The 18,493-nt window shown below is 51.2% G+C and overlaps 1 protein-coding gene across 4 annotated transcripts in view; it reads left to right on the top strand.

Annotated features, from left to right (window-relative positions):
- The window catches only part of SYK (spleen associated tyrosine kinase), a 115,917-nt gene that overhangs the window by 27,048 nt on the left and 70,376 nt on the right, over positions 1–18,493 (top strand). For 2 of the 4 annotated variants that reach the window (XM_039241480.1, XM_039241481.1), the window contains exon 1: positions 5,573–5,673. The exons of 1 other annotated variant lie outside the window; for it this stretch is intronic. The gene's annotated coding sequence lies outside the window, so the exon portion shown is untranslated. Of the gene's footprint in view, positions 1–5,572; positions 5,674–5,874; positions 6,173–18,493 lie in introns of those variants that run through there. One more of the 4 variants, XM_039241478.1, reaches the window with a different exon arrangement.

Here is an 18,493-nt window from a genome sequence, read left to right as displayed (position 1 = left end):
CTCCTTTGTCTCCTCCAAGCTCAGCCGGAGAATCTGCGACCAGAGAACCCATGAAGGAAACGGAACAGAAAGGCCAGAAATAGACCCAAGGGTTCATGCAATTTGATATTCGATAAATATGGTATTTGTCTTTCTCTGTCTCCCTTATTTCACTTAACATAACGCCTTTGAGTTCCTTCCATGTTGTCGCAAGTGGCAAGGTTTAGTTATTTTTTATGGCTGAATAATATTCCACTCTATATACTATCTTGGCTATAGTGAATCATGCTGCAATAAACAGGGGGTGCATGTATCTTTTTGAGATGGTGCTTTCATGTTCTTTGGGCAGATACCCAGAAGGAGAATTGCAGGATCACAAGGTAGTTTTATTTTTAACTTTCTGAGGAGCCTCCACACTGTTTTCCACAGCGCTGCCCCCAGTTTGCATTCCCAACAGCAGTGCACGAGAGCTCCCCTTTCTCCACACCCTCGCCAGCATCTGTTATGTCTTGTCTTTTTGATATGAGCCACGCTGACAGGTGTGAGGTGGTATCACACTGGTTTTGATTGACATTTCCCTGGTGACAAATGATGTGGGTCATCTCTCCATGTGGCTGTTGGCCATGTGTATAAATGAAAAGAATGAAAACTTTTCATTCTTAACTGAGTTGCAAAGTAGCGACCTCAACCCCAGGTCATATCTGGAAATTCACATTCACTGTCAAGTTTTCAAACATTACCAATCAATTGAATAGACGCACGGGCAAGCAGGAAATGCCCATTTTCAGCAGAAGCTGAAATATTTGAATCATTTTGAATCAGAAAATAACATTTCAGTTGATTGTTTCTTGGAATATTTTTTTTCTTGGTACACTTAAAATAGATTATGATTCCCAGAGCAATAATATTTAATAGGACTACACATCCAAACACTTAATACTTTGCATTAGAAGACGATCCTAAAATAACGTCATATTGCTCATCAAGTTAGCTGCTTTATATTTAATTAAATTGACCTCCAATTGAATTCCAATTAAGCAATTATATTTTTAAAGAGAAAACTTTTAGGTAAATACATCATCATCTGTTGAGATATTCAATCTTTTTTATTCTTTTATTCCTTTTTCTTTTTTTAAGCGTTTATTTAGTTTTGAGAGAGAGGGAAAGAGAGAGAGAGCAAGCAGGGGTAGGGGCAGAGAGAGAGGGAGACACAGAATCCGAAGCAGCTCCAGGCTCTGAGCTGTCAGCACAGAGCCCGACGCGGGGCTCGAACTCAGAGACCATGAGATCATGACCTGAGCAGAAGTTGATCGCTTAACTGACTGAGCCCCCGGAAGCCCCACCCAAAATATTTGATCCTTTTTAGTCTCCAGTGCTTGGTGTCCTGGCTGGCAATAAGACACAGAAAGTAATTATTTGTTGATTTGAATTTCACTAAAAATAAGCAATCAGAGGTACACAGAGAAGCCACCTATATGCCCAGGAAAAGCCTCAGGACAATACCTGTGCTTTCTCACCCCAACCGGGGTCATCAGCACTGCATATAAAGCCACACAATCCAAGTTCAAGTGCTATCCTTAGTCCTTAAGTGACTTTTCAATCTTTGCTTTTTTTGCTTCAAACCTGACTGACAACAGAAAAAAGGAGGAAGCCCACCATTTGCAGTTAACAGGTCACTTTCACATCCCAGTTGATTTGGTGGAGGAAATCCAGTAGGAGGAGGCTTCTCCTCCATGTTCCCGAACATTCTCGCTGACGGAGGTGACCAGTGGGGGCATCGCTGAGACTCAGCAGTGCTGGTCTATCAACATTATCAACAAGACAGGGTTGAGTTATTCCCTTTGAAAAAGGTATCCCTATACCTTAAAACAGGGAAAATGGTGAATTTTGCGTTGGGTGACTTTCATTTCAAGTCAAAATAGTTTGAATCAAAGTGCACTTAATGCGGTTCTACCTCTAGAGCTTACTCTTTCCTGTGTCAATAAAATGTTACTATGTCCGTGGCTGCAGCCAAATAGTCTTTTCTTTGTACACTAAAGGGTCTTGACAGATGGATCCTGTGTAAGTAACTTGTGCTTTTTAATTTGAAAGAGAATGAAAAACGTGGAGCCTGCGCTCTGAATATTAAAATGTAATGATGTATATTCTACACATTCGATACATCTACCCAAAGTTTACAATTGTGTGTCTTTAAGTTCTGGATAGAGGCGGTGAAACCTTCGGGGCCCCACTATCTAGAAAAAGGACAAAGAACCTTCCCTCCCCTGCCCCCGTCTCCTCAAGAACAAAAGGCGGCGGTAGAAAACAAAAATGTAAAAGTTACTAACAGTAACCCAAGGAGAAAGGAAGAACCACTGGACGAAATGGTCTTGGAAAAGTGCTGGCTCACAAGAAAAACAGAAGCTGGAGAGTATCACGGTGAGGTCGCCCTTCCACCTCCCAGAAACCGCATCTGGTGAGCCTACAAAACCCTGGCAGTTCTCACTCCCGTTTTGAGAAGAAAAAAGGAGGAATGCGCATGCTTCCTTTTTCCCGTTTCTGACTACGGGGTGGTGAAGATGGCTGCGGTGGGGATGAGGGGGTAAAAGAGAACCGTCAACATCCGGGCCTGGCTTCGTCACCAGGGGGAAGACTCCAGGCCCCACGCTGATGGGGGGGGGGGGGGCAGACCTGATACCCAAAGGTGCCGCCAGAGGCAGAGGAGTGGGTGACTCTTCCCTTCCCTCTGGCGGGGAAGAGCGGACCCTCCTGCGGCCAACCCAGGGTCCTGCGGGACAGAGGAGNGTGCTCAAAGACAGCAAATTAGGCATCAGAGGAGTAGGAGGCGCTGGCGCAGTAGCCAGGGAAGAAAGGGCTGTGTGCGAATCCGGGAGCTGTGGCCCGCAGGGGCGCAGAGCAGAAAGGAAGTTCTGGAGAACCGCTGCCTCCGAATGCCGGCAAGGGGATGGCCCCGAAGCAGCCCTTCTGCTAAAGACGACAGAGAATCGGCATAAGAAGAAAAGGATAAAGGCCAAGAAAGTGATAGAACAATGTCTTCAAAACCGTAAACAAAAACTCACTTCTGAACCGGAATTCTTTACAGTTCAAACTATCAAACTTGAGGGTAGAACCTTGTGGATATGGAAGTTCTTTAAAACACCTACTTCCGGAGCTCCTGGGTGGCTCATTCACTTAAGCGGCGACTACAGCTCAGGTTGTGATCTTAGGCTATATGAGTTCGAGCCCCACGTCGGGCTCTGTGCTGACAGCTCAGAACCTGGAGCTGCTTCGGATTCTGTGTCTCCCTCTCTCTCTGCCCTTCCCTGCTCACGCTCTGTCTCAATCTCTCTCTCAAAAATAAATAAATAATTAAATAAACATTTAAAAATTAAAAAAAAAAAAAAAGACAGCAATCAGTTCACAGAGAATACAGCACCAGGAGCCCTGCTCATGAGCAAGAACAGGCGGAAACACACAAGACAAACAGACTTAACACAGCAACACCAGGAAAGGAACACACTTCCCATTCTTAAATTAAAAAAGAAAAAATAATCTGTGGGAACAAGAGACTTTAAACAGTGACTGGGGAATCCCCGCGACCAACAGAGTGCAAGTTTCTCGCTAGGAGAGCCTCCCGGACTCGGAATATAGTCACAGCTGATTTACTACCGCGAAGCGTCAACGGCCAAGTCAGCAAAGGGAGAAGACACTGGGGAGAAGGAAGAAAGTTCTGGCAAAAATGTGTTGACTTTTATTTATTTAGTCATTTTTAAAGATTTTATTTTTTATGTATGTATATATATAAATGTTTATTTATTTTTGAGAGAGAGAGAGAGAGAGAGCAAGCAGGGCGAGGGGCAGAGAGAGAGGGGGACACAGAATCCAAAGCAGCTCCAGGCTCTGAGCTGTCAGCACAGAGCCCAGTGCAGGGCTTGAACTCAGTAACGGCAAGATCATAACCTGAGCCAAAGTCTGAGGCTTAACCCACTGAGCCCCCCAGGCGCCCCTAAAGATTTTATTTTTAAGTTGTCTTTTAGGAAGGTTTCTTTCCTAGGGATCCGATGATTGTAACATTTGTTTCAACATTAAACATTTGTTTCAACGTTAACTTATTTATTTATTTATTTTAATTTATTTCTAGGAGAGAGAGAGAGAGAGAGACAGCGTGAGCAGGGGAGGGTCAGAGAGAGAGGGAGTCACAGACTGAAACAGGCTCCAGGCTCTGAGCTGGCAGTCAGCACAGAGCCCGACGCGGGGCTCGAACCCACGAACCGCGAGATCATGACCTTAGCGAAAGTCGGACGCTTAACCGACTAAGCCACCCAGGCGCCCCTCAACGTTAACTTTAAAATGACTCAAAGGTGAGGATGACCACAGCAGCGCCAAAGGGTGGCGCATGGGGACAGACGAGAACTTCATCTCCACTAAGGGCCCCTAAGGAAACACAGAATCTTAGTAAACGCGGCTGTTTGCTCTCACACACAGATTCAAAACTGGACCTGACTGTCCATTCCAGCAACAGTGCTCGCTCTGGAAACATCCTCTCTGCAAGCTGTGCTGCCCCTGTTTAGGGATGGCTATTTCATCTGTTTGAAGCACAATTAATACAGCAAATTAACAAATACAGCAAATATAATAAAAAATCCTTCACTTGAGTTAAAAATTTAATGACAAAAATGGATGGAAGAGAAGGTCCAAGTGGGATAGACCGGGCTCCGATCAGTGTCCATGGCAGTTATAATCTAACACACTACATACTTTGTTTTGATTTTTTCTTTCTTTTCTTTTCTTTTCTTTTCTTTTTTTTTTTTGGCTCAGGGCACAGCCTTTTAAGACACGTGCTGCCAGCCTCTCCTACCAAGATCATGAGGGTCTGGGAACTGTTCTACAGGGAAGATTTTAAAGGGGGCTGTTCCAACAGAAAGAAACGGGGAGAGGGGATGGTGGAGAGGGCCTAGACAGGTGTTTCTAGAACAATTTTTCCAAACTACAGTAAATGTTAGACTTCATTTATTTAGCTCCGGACATAAGAGTCGGTTGTGGGTAGAAAGAAGCAAGTTAAGCTCACTGTCAAGAGCCTGGCTGCAATGCGAGCCCTCGGAAAAGAGCCGCGCGGACCAGCTGGGCCCATCCAGAGGCCGCGGTGAGGTCTGATGCCCACCGACACACAGCCCAAGGTCACCTCGCGGGACTGCGAAGGCCTCGTGCGTCAGAGCAGCAGGAGCACCCTGGGGTGGTGACCAGGACTACCTGGCACAGTGAACACGACTCTTCTTCCCAAGCAACCACGAGGCGAAAGGGGCGCGCCCCTGACAGCTGCGGCCGCTTCAGAGAGCCAGGTGGCCGGCGGGCCAGGTGGCCGGAGCTTCCTGTTGACGGCACAGCCCCTTCTCTGTTTGGGAAGGCCCCCCGGCGCGGACCTCAGTGCCTGGAAGGCAGGGCGCGGGGGGACCTCGGGGCGGGCCCCGGGCGCGGGGGCACCGGGGCGCGCGGGCGGCGGGGCGGGCCCGGGGCGCTGGGGCGCGGCGGCCGGGAGGAAGTGCGGGGCCTGCCCGGGCGCGTTAAGGAAGTTGCCGAAAACGAGGAAGCGCCTCTCTCTGGGTGGCTGAGCGACTCCAGCAGCGGGAGGAGCGAGGAGGAGCGGGCGGCCCCGCGCTGCGCCCCGAGCCGTCCGGGCCCCGGCCCCGCGCCCCGCCCTCGGCTCACCTGGCACAGGTAGGTGTGCGGCGCGCGCTCTCCGCCCGGCAGCGGGGACGCGGAGCCCGCGGGCACCCCTGCGCCCCCGCCGTCCCCCGGGCCCCGGGCCTGCGCGCCCCGGCGGGGCAGGTGCGCGCAGGGCCCTCGGCCTTTGAGGAACGAGGGGCAGGCGGCGCCTGGCGAGCTCAGACGGGTAGGTGCCGCCAGCTTCCCTTGCCCTTGAACCCAGGGCGCCGGGCCCGGGCGCGGCCGTGCGGAAGCCGCGGCGCCGGCGGCTCGCGGGGCGCGAACGTTCTCGTGTGGCCGGGGCTGCAGCCGCTGGAAAATTCCACCGTGTTTGTCGGAGAGGCTCGTGTCAGATGCTCACACGCCCGCGGAGCGCTTAACCCCTAGGCGGCTTTTCCTGCACAAAGAAAGAGCAGTTGCGTAAAAACCTGAGCCTCCCCGGGCCACCGCTAAAATTCGCCTGGATCGCGCCTTTGGACACGTTTTCGTGGTGAAGTGGCTTCCGCAGCCAGTGAGTGACTTGGGGAAAGAAAGGAAGTTCTCTGTGGGACATGGAGGTTTGAGTTACGTACGGCCTGGGCAAAATGGCTCCAAAACCTTAAACCCTTCGTGACTGCAGAGGCGATTCCGCTCTTGGTATATTTGAAGGTCGGAGAACTGGAAAAACTGTCATCGGAGAAGTGACAGTTTGAACCCTTTTTACGTTGCAAACTGGTGCGAGTTATGTTTCTGACCAGAAGTTAGTGTGCCGGGAGCGGGGGGGGGGTGGGGGCGGGGGTAGGAAGGAGCTGGAAATACCCCATTTCTGAATCTTCTAGGGAAAAAGGAGTTCATCTGGTGAGGACTTGGAATTCCTGGAAGAAGGGGGAAATGGTTCTAACATCTGAAGTCTTTGTTTTAGTAAGAACAGATCTGCTGCCGCTACACAGGCAGTGCTCCAGTGAAATGCAACTCAATTCATTGATGTGCTCTCGCACCCCCACCCTCATCCCCAGCCTGCCCCCCAAAAAGTGCAGATGGTGCATGAATGTATCTGTCCTTGAGCTCAAACGTTTAAAAACTTGTAGAGTTATGGGGTGCCGGGGTGGCTCAGTTGGTTAAGCTTCTGACCTTAGTTCAGGTCATGATATTGCAGTCCTTAAGTGGGACCCCCCCAAGCCCCCCATGGGCTCTGCACTGACAGCTTGGGAGCCTGGAGCTGCTTCAGATTCTGTGTCTCCCTCTCTCTCTCACCCTCCCCTACCTGTGCTCTGGCTCTCTCTCTCTAAAAAAAAATGAATAAATGTTAAAAAAAATTTTTTTTTAACTGTAGAGTTATTAGGTGTTTTAAATGAGAAATCTTATCTGTTAAAATTATTTTATAAAGTCATTGTGTTCTGTCTACATCATACTTCGGATGTATTTACAGAAATGCTGCGGTGAAATAGAAACTGATGTGCATTCTCTGTATATGGTGTGCTTCCTTACGAAGGTTTCATAAAGTCTTAATAACCAGGAAGTTATTAATGTTTGAAGCTAGGATAAATAATGTGATGTATATTTTAGGTCTTTACCTTTCCTCAGGGATGAAATGGATGGAAAGATAATTTTATTGCTAGATCTTTGTCTCCCATTAACCTTCTTTAGGCTCATGTTCAGTAATCTAAGTGCAGGTCTGATTTCTCTGGTTTTTTAATTTTATTTATTTTTTAATGTTTTTATTTATTTTTGAGAGAGAGAGAGAGACAGAGCATGAGCAGGAAGGGGCACACAGTGGGGGAGATACAGAATCTGGAGCTGTCTGCCCAGAGCCTGACACAGGCTGGAACCTAGGAACCCTGAGATCATGACCTGAGCAGAAGCCGATGCTTAACCAACTGAGCCACCCAGGTGCCCCTGATTTCTCTCTTTTTAAACCAAAGACTCCTTAGCCGGGTATCACTCATGCAGCACATACATTATTTTTTTCCAAGACCCTCGTGCTAAGGTATGTTTTGGAATCCTCGTTTTCCACAATTTAGGATTCAAATTTAGAATCTCAGTGTCAGCATTGAAGAAATTGTTTCTCAGAACTTGGAAAGGCCTGTGCGCGCTGACGCCGAACGTGAGACTGCGCAGTGCAGGCCGCACGACACCTCACAGGCCCGCCCGTTTGGGTATCTGTGACAAAGGGGCGACTCGTCTGCCCGGTGCAATAAACAGACCATAAACAGCTGTGTGTCCGTTCAGGGCAGATGCCGTCACCACGTGAGGCTCCCTAAAACTTACCTCCAAACCTTATCTTTCAGAGCTCTTCTGCATTAGGACTCAGGGACCCTGTTTGACTCCTTGGTGCTACTTTTTACTTTTGAAAATAAATGGAATTTCTCCTGTCCAGTAACCGACACCCCCTGTAATTAAGTGGGCAGTTTCCCCTTTCTGGGAAGTCTGAAATAGCGAGACTGAGCGGAAATTTCTTTGATGACACTTGCAATGTGGATCTAAGCGAGAACGAGACGTTTCAGCCTCACTGACAGGCACTCTGTTCTCCCCACGGCAAGCGTTTGGTCGGTCGATGATGTGAGAGCAAGAACGGAGAGCATGGCCACCCCGGGTTGCTGAGGCGTGTTTCCTGTTCTCTTCACAGCTGCTCGCTCTCCGTCCCTGATCCATGGAGGGTGGCAAGGCACTTGTTGCAATCGAGCTAATTTTTGCCTTCTTGGCTCTCACTGTATAGATTTTTTTCCAACAGCCCCCTATCCTTACCTCCTCTTTCCCGCCCCCTTCCCCAATTGCAAGTTTTGACATTTTTCTTCTGTTTCTGGATCGGTGTCGCTGTAAACGAGTAGAGAAACAAATAGGTCTTTAGGTCCTTGAGGGAGAATTTTTTTTAAATTTTTTAATGTTCAGTTTTGAGAGAGAGACAACTTGAGCAGGGGAGGGGCAGAGTGAGAGGGACACACAGAATGCAAAGTAGGCTCAAGGCTTTGAACTGTCAGCCCAGAGCCTGACACGGGGTTCAAACCCACACAAGGTCAGATCATGGCCTGAGCTGAAGTCTGACACTTAACCGACTGAGCCACCCAGGCGCCCTGAGAATTATTATTTTTTAAATGTTCACGTGCTGAACTTCTGTTTTCCTCCTTGGACTTGACATTGTCTCAAGTTATTCTTTGTCACTTGGAAAAACAGATTTTTGTTTTGTCCTGTTTTTGACTGAGGAGTTGTGGAAAGATGCGCACAAAACTAGACTGGGCAGATATTAAAGGAAAATGCGTTCCTTCATTTTGAGGGTTTAGGAGCAGGGACACTTTCTGTGAGCTTGCAGTCTTTCCTGACAAGATGTTAGCCTGCGTCCATTGGAAAATTGTTTGCTTTGTACCATAATTATGTAAGTTTTGCCCGATGAAACTTGAAAGGTGGTTGGATTGAAATCTTAAGTACAGTCACATTTAGCCACAGTCAAAGATACTACTAGAAAAAAGACTTCCTAGCGTTGGATTACAGTGGGTTTAACAAATCAAAAATGACTCTCTTGAGTCTTCCATTTCTGGAAACCACCAGAAATGGTTTTTGGAGGTTGCCAAGGGCTGATGGTAGGAGGAGGAAGTAGGTATTGAGTGAGTATCGGTGACGCCCCAGTTACTAAGGAGGGTGGACTAATGGCTTCTATGATGGATGGTATCTGGTAAAGCAGCATCCAGCGTCCTGGGGTACCTCGCTCTGATGCTGGGGTCCTGGCTCCTGAAACAGAGAAGGCACCACCCCTCTGGAGGGGGTCCGGGCCTCTCGGCTTGACCCACTAGATGGGAGATGCTTGATCTGAACTTGGGCTGAGCCAGCAACAGGGCCACAAGGCTGGTGCCAGGGCAAGTCAGGCCCAGGCCCAGGCATGGTCAGGACAACCAGTGGGCCGCGTGGGGGAGGATGGCCGAGGGCCCAGAGCCTAGTTTTAGGAAAAGCCACCACTTAGATATTGGCTTGTTTATCTATGCTCTGTGTGGGCTACAAAGAGCGTCCGAATATCCAATGTCTGACCTTTACCGTCCCACTGCAGCTGTTTGTCATAACTGAGAAACCCTCATTCTGTTCTGGTCAGTCTGATAATTTCTGTTTCTGCCCACTTGTCATGGAAACGTTCAGGCGTGACTAGAGTTGAGTTTGGTTTTTATTAAATTCTAATTTATAATGATACGTTCCCACCCTCTAGTGCTGTTCCCCAAAGCTATCCTTTTCATCTTTTCAGCTATTCCTTCTAGAATCTTCCACCGTATTTCCTGAAGATAGGCTCATTTGTTCTTGTTTTCGGTGTATCAGTTTTAGACGGTGTCTGCCAAATTCCTGCTTTGAGAAGGGAGCCCTGGGCTCTTCCGGACCACCACCCGCTCATGCTGTCACTTGGGGCTGAGAAGCCGATTTGGTATTGGCTGTGATGACAGTAATGCTCAAGCGAGGTGTGTGAGACAGTTCCGGTGTATTCCCCTTGGTTGTTTTCCCTGGGTAAACTCTTGCTTCTGTGTTCTCCCGTCGGCTCTGTGCCTGTTACACCCGTCTCCCCAGCTCTCTGACTGGGGACAGTCACTCCCCCAGTCACAAAACTCACCCCGCCCCCCCCCCCCCAACCACCAAGTCAAACACACCAAGCAACCCATCAGGTCGTTTTTCTCTTTTCCGGGAGCCCTTCTTGCTCTCACTGGAGTCTGGCGGTGGCTCTTCAGCCCCGCACATGCCTGTCAGAAGCCTGTTCTGGGAAGGTGGTTGACTAAGTACATTTTCTACCAAGTGCCCGTCGGACCTTTGCTCTACCATTTGGGGTCTTAACCTACCTCTGATGAACGTTCACATACAGTTTACTCGTTATAAATCCCTGGTCGTAACCGTTGAAAACATTTCCTCAGAAATTTTATTTCTATTATGCATTTCATATGTGTATATGACATATATGATGTATGTTTTATTTACATATATAATACATGATACACATATATACACATGCTTGTAATATATATAATAACTCCAATGTGACAGCTGGCGTCTACATTTTAAGTCAGTCCCCACGCCACTTCTCTGTTTGCTCGGACACTGGTGTCTTATCATCCAGCTGATGGGAATGTGTTTTCCTGCGAATGGGGAACCCATGGCACTTTTCTTCAGACGTCTGGCCTGGATCCCGTGGTCCCGAAGCAGGTGCCGTGTCACTTTAAACGGCGCTCCCAGGAAAGCCCTCCTTGCCCGGGTCGTGCGGTGTTGGGCGGGACACGGCTGAGCAGACAGGTAGCTGTCGTGGGCGTGGGGCCGTGGCGCAGGGGCGTGTGCGGGGAGGGCGCCGGCCGGCACCCTCCCACCTCCATGGCCGCAGAATGCGTTGGCTCCTGGGGCGTCCTGGGGACCAGAGCTCCTGAGTCCCCTTTGTGAAACGATTGGCGGCCCCGTCCTGCCCTCACAAGACCCTCAGGCTCTGCCTGGGTGGAGGCAGAACGCTGGGGTTACTGTCACCCCAAGGCTAAGAGCGGTCGGATCACTTGATGACTGTAATGCCTCAGTCACAGTCACTGAGTATTTGTATCAGCAGTGGTCCAGGGAAGGTAGGGCCGAAGTTCCTCTCCATTGAAGGCTCATTGTTCTCAAGCTATTGTTTTGGTCTCTGTGAATGAAATGGCCACGGTGGGGGCGGGGGGAAGGTTCACTGTGATGCACCACGGAGCCACGTGGGTCATGCCCACACCTGCCTGTGGCTGAGACTGACGTGACCACCACTGCCTCTCCCACGAGGGTGGCTCTGGGAATGTGTCCCTGCAGTCTGGGGTGCAGACTAACCCAAACAGGTCACGGGTGAATAAGCACGATTTCTTTAGTAATTTATTTTTTTATTTGAGAGCGAGCGAGCAGGGGAGAGTCAGAGGGAGAGAGAAAGAATCCCAGACACGCTCCACGCTCAGCCTGGAACCCAGTGTGGGGGCTCGATCCCACCACCCTGGGATCATGACCTGAGCTGAAATCAAGAGGCAGATGTTTAACCAACTGAGGCACCCAGGCGCGCCCCCAAATACTAATTCTGAAGTTAGTTTCTCTGACCTCCAAGTTGGGAGAACTTGCTAGCGTTTTTCAAGGTGGTAAATGCAAAACATCCACCAGCACATGTCCATCAGGGAGGAATTCAGAGAAGACAGGGAGCACTAACCCTCTGCGTGACCAGCACCCTCTGTGGGAGGGCGGTCTGGCCTGTTTGCTTCAGCTTTCGATCCTCTGTGCGTGTGTGTGCGTGTGTGTGGTTCTTAACAGCAGCATCATTCTGCAACTTACTTTTTTTAATCAACCACATGCCTGGGAGTGAAGAGGTCTTCCTATCAGTGATCATTGTGTTTTATTCCACAGATTTGAAAATATGATCATTTACTGATAGACATTTAGAGTTTCCCCCTCATTTTTGATATATTAGCACATCGCCTCTAACCAACCCAGCTAACTGTCCCCCTCATTTTTGATGTTATAAACAAAGCTGCAGTGAGTACACTTTTCTGTTCATTTTTCCCATCTTTTATCCCTTGAATTGTGTTTCACAAAACCATCAAGTGGTTCGAAAAAGTTCTTAGCCCTGTCCATCCTTTTACAAATCCATCGATTGAAGCTGTTATATTTCAGCAAGCCGGTGGTTAATTTGCAAGGAATATAGTTAATCCTGTATATTTTTTAACAATACCCTCAGCTTTTGTGCTGTTTCTCACGGGTTCCCGTGTGGACATTCTCTTCTTGCCCTGGGGCCTCTGTCTTCCTTTGGCTTCGGCTCATCAGTTGGCTCACTTGGGGCCTTTCCTTTCTGTGGGGTGAGCTTTGCTGATGTGTCTGGTGGTCCGAGGATGCTGCTGGTCTTTCCCCTCCCATGTGCCCTAGGAGTTGGTCTTCTGAGTCTGCACATGTTCCGTGGCTCTTTCCTAGCCCACGCCCCGTGAGATAGGAGGCGTGAGGTGTACACAGGGCAGGGGGAGGCAGGAACCGGCGTTGGGGGTGCCGGGTGCCCTGTCCTTCTCGGATGTGGTCTGCTTAGCCAGGAAGGGGCCCCACCTGCCCGTGGACTGCGGCTCCATCTCCAGGCTGAGCCCATCCCGCCCTGTCTCTCGGTGATGGCCGTGGCTGGCGATCTGCCAGCAGTGGGCCTCCTTTGCCCCCACCGTGGTCATGGACTCATAGTCCGTGCGCCTGTTTTAATGCTGTTTCTTGCCTTTCTCCGCCTTTATAGCTGCTGCACACGCTCAAAGAGGAACTCGACCACTTCCTTTTTTCTTTTTTTTTTTTTTTAAGCAACCCCAATCAGCTGATGGTCATGGCTGTGTGAGGACGTGACAGCGAGGAGGAGGAAGGAGAGGAGCTGGCCAGGGCAGGGCTGGATGACGGGCCGGGGCTCCTTCGGTGGCGGCTCTCGCCCTGGGAGCTGGGCCAGGTGCAGGGAGCTCAGGCAGGAAGTGCATCCCAGCAGAGGGCTGCACTCGGGCGTCCACACTGATTACTGGGACGTGGCCTGACCAGAGGCGTAACTTTTCTCAGAAGCACATTTAAGGATGCACAGGGTGTGGAAGTGGAAGGGATCTTGGGGACCGTCAGATTCACCTGCGGAGAAGGTGACATGACTTGTCCGGCCGCTAAGGGGTGTTGCTGGATTTCGAAGCCTCGAATGTGCGTTGTGAGTCCAGGACCGTGATTGTCACCTGCTGCTCTGATAAGGAATCTGCCGTCGTGCATAGTGACGGGGTGTAGGGTCCTGCCATGGACACAGGAAGCCCCAGAAGGCAGAGGGAGAGCATGAGCTCAGGGGGCCATGTTGTTTCTATCTTTAAAATTATTTTTAATGTTTATTTATTTTTGAGAGCGAGAGAGGGTGAGAGGGGAGGGGCAGAGAGAGAGGGAGACACAAAATCTGAAGTAAGCTCCAGGTTCCGAGTTGTCATCACAGAGCCTGACACGGGGCTCAAACCCACGAGCCACGAGATCATAACCGGAGCTGAAATCAGACGCTCAACCAACTGAGCCACCCACGTGCCCGTTTCTATCTTTATAGCTTTGTGTTGGGAATTTGAGCCCATTCAATAGAAATTGAACCTGAATCAGATACAAATATCTGATGCTTTTACGTTTTGTCTCTTTTCAACACACGGTAGACTCACTTCCAAGTTCACTGTCAGAGTGAACTAGAGCCACGTGGAAGCTGGTTTGAAGGGGCGCACCAAGCCGCCGCCGTCGGTACCTCAGGCTGCCCCACAGTGGAAGAATGCCCCCTCTCTGCGCGCACTCCTGCCCCTGCTGGAAAGGAGGGGAGGGGGAGGGGGGTGTCCTGACAGATGGAACAGAGCAGGGGAGAAAGGGCGTTTTCTGGCTCCGTCGTGTCCAATCGTGGCCGCGTTTGTGACGCAGTCGTCTGCCAGGAGAGCATGCGCTCTAGAAAGGAGAGAGTCAGGTGGGTGCCCCAGTCTCTGCACGACACAGCCGCCAGGTAGTCCTTCTAGCTGATCTCTTCTAAGAAGATTCCAGAAACCATGTCGTTGTCCCTCAAGAGAGGAGTGGCATTCATTTGCTAGGGTTGCCAAAACTGAGTAGCCAAGACAAGGTGGTGTAAGTAACAGCTCTGGGGCCGGAGGCCTGAGGTCAAAGCGCCTGCAGGGCAGGTTGTCCTTCGGCTCATGGACGGCATCTCCTCCCCGTGTCCTCACCTTCTTCCCTCTGGGCGTGTGTCTGTGTCTTCATTTCCCCTTTTAATGAGGACACGAGTCGTATTGGATTGGGGCCCTCTGTAACGGCTTCATGCGAACATAATCACCCCTGTACAAACTCTGTTTCCAAATAAAGTCTCATCCTGGGGTGCTGGGCTTTTTGAACCTCAGCATATGGATCTGGGGGATGTGACGGACCAGCCATCACAGATGCAGAAGTGAAGTCTGGCCCCTCCTCACGGTGGCCTTGTACGCTGGGGTCAAGAGCATGAGGGGACTCTCTGGGCCTGGCCTCAGAGAGATGTAGGAGCCACCTGAGGTGAGCATTACAGACGGATGGTTCCAGAACAGTGTGTCCATAAGCACCAAACAAAGCTAAGCAAGGTGAAATGCTTAAGTTATCATTTTTCTTCCACCTTGAGATTGGCAAAAAAAAACATATTAAAAAAAAACACCTTAGGGACACAGTGCAGAACATGGGTGGTAAGGGGAGAGAGGGGTCACAGGGTGTCAGACACAGGTGCAGGGGTAGTGGAGAAACCAGCCTGAATTACACATGGGATGTTCGTGAGAGGCACACGGCATGTCTCCCATCCAGGAAGGGAGTCTGGGGTATCAGTGTTCTTGGGAAAGTTTTACGTTTTATACCAAAATAGGTTCCAGGCTGCACGAAGAATAAAAATATAACAGCAAGAGGGGTGCCGGCGGGGGTAGGGGGGCTCAGTAGTTGGTGAAGCATCTGACTTCAGCTCAGGTCATGATCTCGCAGTTCATGGGTTCAAGCCCTGTGTCAGGCTCTGTGCTGACAACCTGGAGCCTAGAGCCTTCTTCAGATTCTCTCTCTCTCTCTCTCTCTCTCAAAAAAATATATATGTAACAGCAAGATCGTAGAAGTACTAAAAGAATAACTCAAATGAGTTTTTAAATAATTATGGTGTGAAATAGGATAAAAAATACAAAACCAAGAAAAAGATGAATGAGTATGATTTCCTGAAATTTTAAGCAAGTCCCTAGGTATGAAAAAATACGTAAATAAGTGGCATTTATGTACGTTCAAAACCTGAGGTGTAGGACCGAAAGCTGTGATATGCAATGAGTCCCTCCAAGTTAATGAGGAAGATGAAGGCAGCCCAGTAGAAGCGTCAATCGGGTACAAAGAAGCAGTTAAAAAAGCCAAGGAGCCAGAAGCGCGTGGATGCGCCTGCCTGTCTGCACAGAGCGTTGACTGAAGGGTCAGTTAGCTCTGTGATGGGTGTGGAGAGGCCGGACGCGGCCCCGGTAAGCACTGGCAGGTGGCCGGGCCGTGTCTTCTGAAATCTAAAATGTATATGTGCTTTTGGCTCAGTAGTTTCACTTTTAGGAACTTATTACACATATTAATCGACAGAAGTGAAGCAATGTATATGTACAGTAATTCGTTGCAACAGTTCATTTTGTAATAGCAAAAAAAAAAAAAGGAAAGGAAAAAAGAAATACGTATCAGGAAGGGGAGCAGGCTGAGTAAGTGGTGGTCTGTCCGTGCATCCTAATCCCTGTGGTGGTCATCTTACGAATGTGGACTCTTGTTCGAGCCCTGCTCGGAGCCTGGAGCCTGGAGCTGCTTCAGATTCTGTGTCTCCCTGTCTCTCTGCCCCTCCCCTGCTTGCACTCTGTGTCTCTCTCTCAAAAATAAACATTAAAAAGAGGGGTTTTTAAATGTAGAATCTCTGTAGACCAGAATAGAGAGATGTCCACGTTATTGTCAGTGGAAAGGTGGGATGTAATATTTTTTACAACTGGTTCATAATGTACCGATATAAGCCATGTTATCTACTGCATATACACACAAGTGTCCCCATATGTGTGTGTGCACGGCACATGTGGAAATATGCCGAGTGTTCTGGAAGCAAAGGCCCCAAAGTGTGAGCAGTGGCTGACCTGGGGAGGGCAGTAAAACTGGTCTGGAAAAAGTGAAATGCACCAGAGCATCCTCAGGTGTCCAAAGGGAGAGGGGGGGCCTGCGGAGGTGGCCCGCCCCTGCCCTGTGCCGCTGGCAGAGACCCAGGCTCGGCTCACCCGCCGATGCTCAGGCCGCCTGCGCGGATGTGGATGCCGCAGGTGGCCCTGCCTCTGGCTGTTCGTTAAGGCTCCCGCCCCTTCCCTGGCCAAGTGCAGCAGCCGGGATTGAGAACCAGTTCGCAGCACTTTACAGCACACGGGCACGTCATCAAAGCCTGGCACAGCCGCCATCAAATTCGAGTGTCTTGCTGCGCTGCAAACAATGGCAGGGGCGTGCGCCTGAGATGGCAGAGACTCAGGGCGCACTAGGATGGGCTGCCCTGTGTGTGCACGTGTGTGCGTCTGTGCCCGTGCACGTGTGGGGGAAAGGGAGGGAGGGCGGGTCCCTCCCAGCTTGCGTCATGATGTGTGCACGTCCATGATGTGTGCCCCAGAGCTGGTGCAGGAGGGGTGTGAGCCAGAAAGACTGTGTGTTCTTTGCACGAGTGGTGTGCCTTGCGGGAGGTGAACACGCACCAAGTGGTCCTCAGAGAAGCAGCGGGCGTCCCGGTTGTCTCCACGTGGGTGTGGCATGGTTTCCATGTTTAAGATGACCCGTTAGCATGCTTCTGGACCCCCTGACCTGTAGCTGGGGTGGGTTTTTCTCAAGAGGACACGAGCAGGTTCGCCGAGAGCCGGGGCTGTGGTCTCTGGGTGTCTGTGGCTTGACTTCGGGGCCTCGCCGGCTGCAGCCGGATGGTGACGCGAGGGCTGCTGTCACTGTGGGCCCTTTGGGGACAGTCTGCGTCGGGGCCCCTCGCGGTGCCGCCTCTGCCCATCCATGCACACAGGTGGGGTGCCGTGCGGCACTCGCCTGGGGGCCCGCAGGACTCCTCCCCTGCGCCCGTGTTTGTACTCTGTAATCCAACTTCCAGGCCCACGGCTTTGAGCCTTAAATGCCCAGGTCCCGGAGGTGGTCCTGAGCCCCCCTCTGCGAGCAGCATGGTTGGCAAAGTAGACCGGACACATGGGTCTCTGGATCCCATCATTCACGGAAACTTCTAGGCTCTTGCGAGCTCCTCTCCAAAACGAGACCGAGGATGCCGGCTCCCGGGGCTCCCGGCCGCGTGGCGCGAGTGCCAGCAGCCTGGCCCGCGGAGAGGAGGCTGCCCGGCCAGCGGCCGTGGCCCCAGGCAGGAAATCCAGGAACCCGAGAGCCTCTGTGCGCCTGGCTTGTGAGAAAGGGGCTCTTGTGGGAGCAAATGGTTTTAGAGGACGGTGGGAGGGTCACAGGAACGAGTGGCTCTTAGCCACCAGGCTCACTTGACTCCTAAACAGTCCAGCCATCCCCTCCTGATGGGTGCGGGAAGCCTGCCGGGTTTCACCAAGCAGCACGCGGGGAACGTGCGTGTCCTCAGTGCCAACCACCGGACACGGACACCCGTCCCCACGGCGTCCCGGCGTCCCGCCCACCCCGACGCGCTGAAACCCTTCATGGCACCATCATTTGGGCCCTTGCCGCGCTCTTCTTCAGTGTCCGCCCGGAGACCACGCTGTGCTCCCAGCATGCCCGGCGGGCTCCACTGTCCCTTACATGTCAGTGTGTCCCATGTGACGTGCAGAGTTCACACTGGGTATTTGGTGCGCGTGCTTGGAGGGAAATGTGTGTCTCCTTAGTAGAAAGACCCCCAGAGCCCACTTCCAGGGGTGAGTTCTTAGGGTGACTCCGGACGGTCCTATCACTTGAGTCCTGCTCCACCGCCGACACGTGACCCGGCGGAGGACAGAGGGCCTGTCCGCGGCTTCCCCACCCCGGAGCTGGAGCCGTGAGCTCCCTGCACCGCCACCTGCCACACGTGGCCATTTGTGCTTCAAGTACGGAAAGGGAGAGAAAATGTGAAACTCAGTCCGCAGCCACACTCTAAGCCACACATTCGAGGGTAGTGGCCGCACGTGGCTTGTCACTCTGTGGGGGTGGGCAGAGTCGAGCAGCCTTTCCATCACAGTAGCAAGGGCGAGAACGCCGAGCTGTTCCTTCCTGGGGCCGGGGGGGCGGGGCACAAGCTTCCGGCCCTCCTGCCGGTGCCACCGCCCCTGGAGAGCGGATGGTCACCTGGCCGCTTTTCCACCTGCGAAGCTGCTGCCTCCGGCTTCCTGACGGGGCCCTGACCCTGCGAAGTGACGGCACCCCCACA

This window comes from Hyaena hyaena, unplaced genomic scaffold (genome assembly GCF_003009895.1).
Source record: "Hyaena hyaena isolate Hyena2069 unplaced genomic scaffold, ASM300989v1 scaffold_194, whole genome shotgun sequence".
NCBI classification, from domain to species: domain Eukaryota; kingdom Metazoa; phylum Chordata; class Mammalia; order Carnivora; family Hyaenidae; genus Hyaena; species Hyaena hyaena.
Note: the sequence above shows the minus strand (reverse complement) of the source record. Positions and strands in the feature narration are given on the sequence as shown.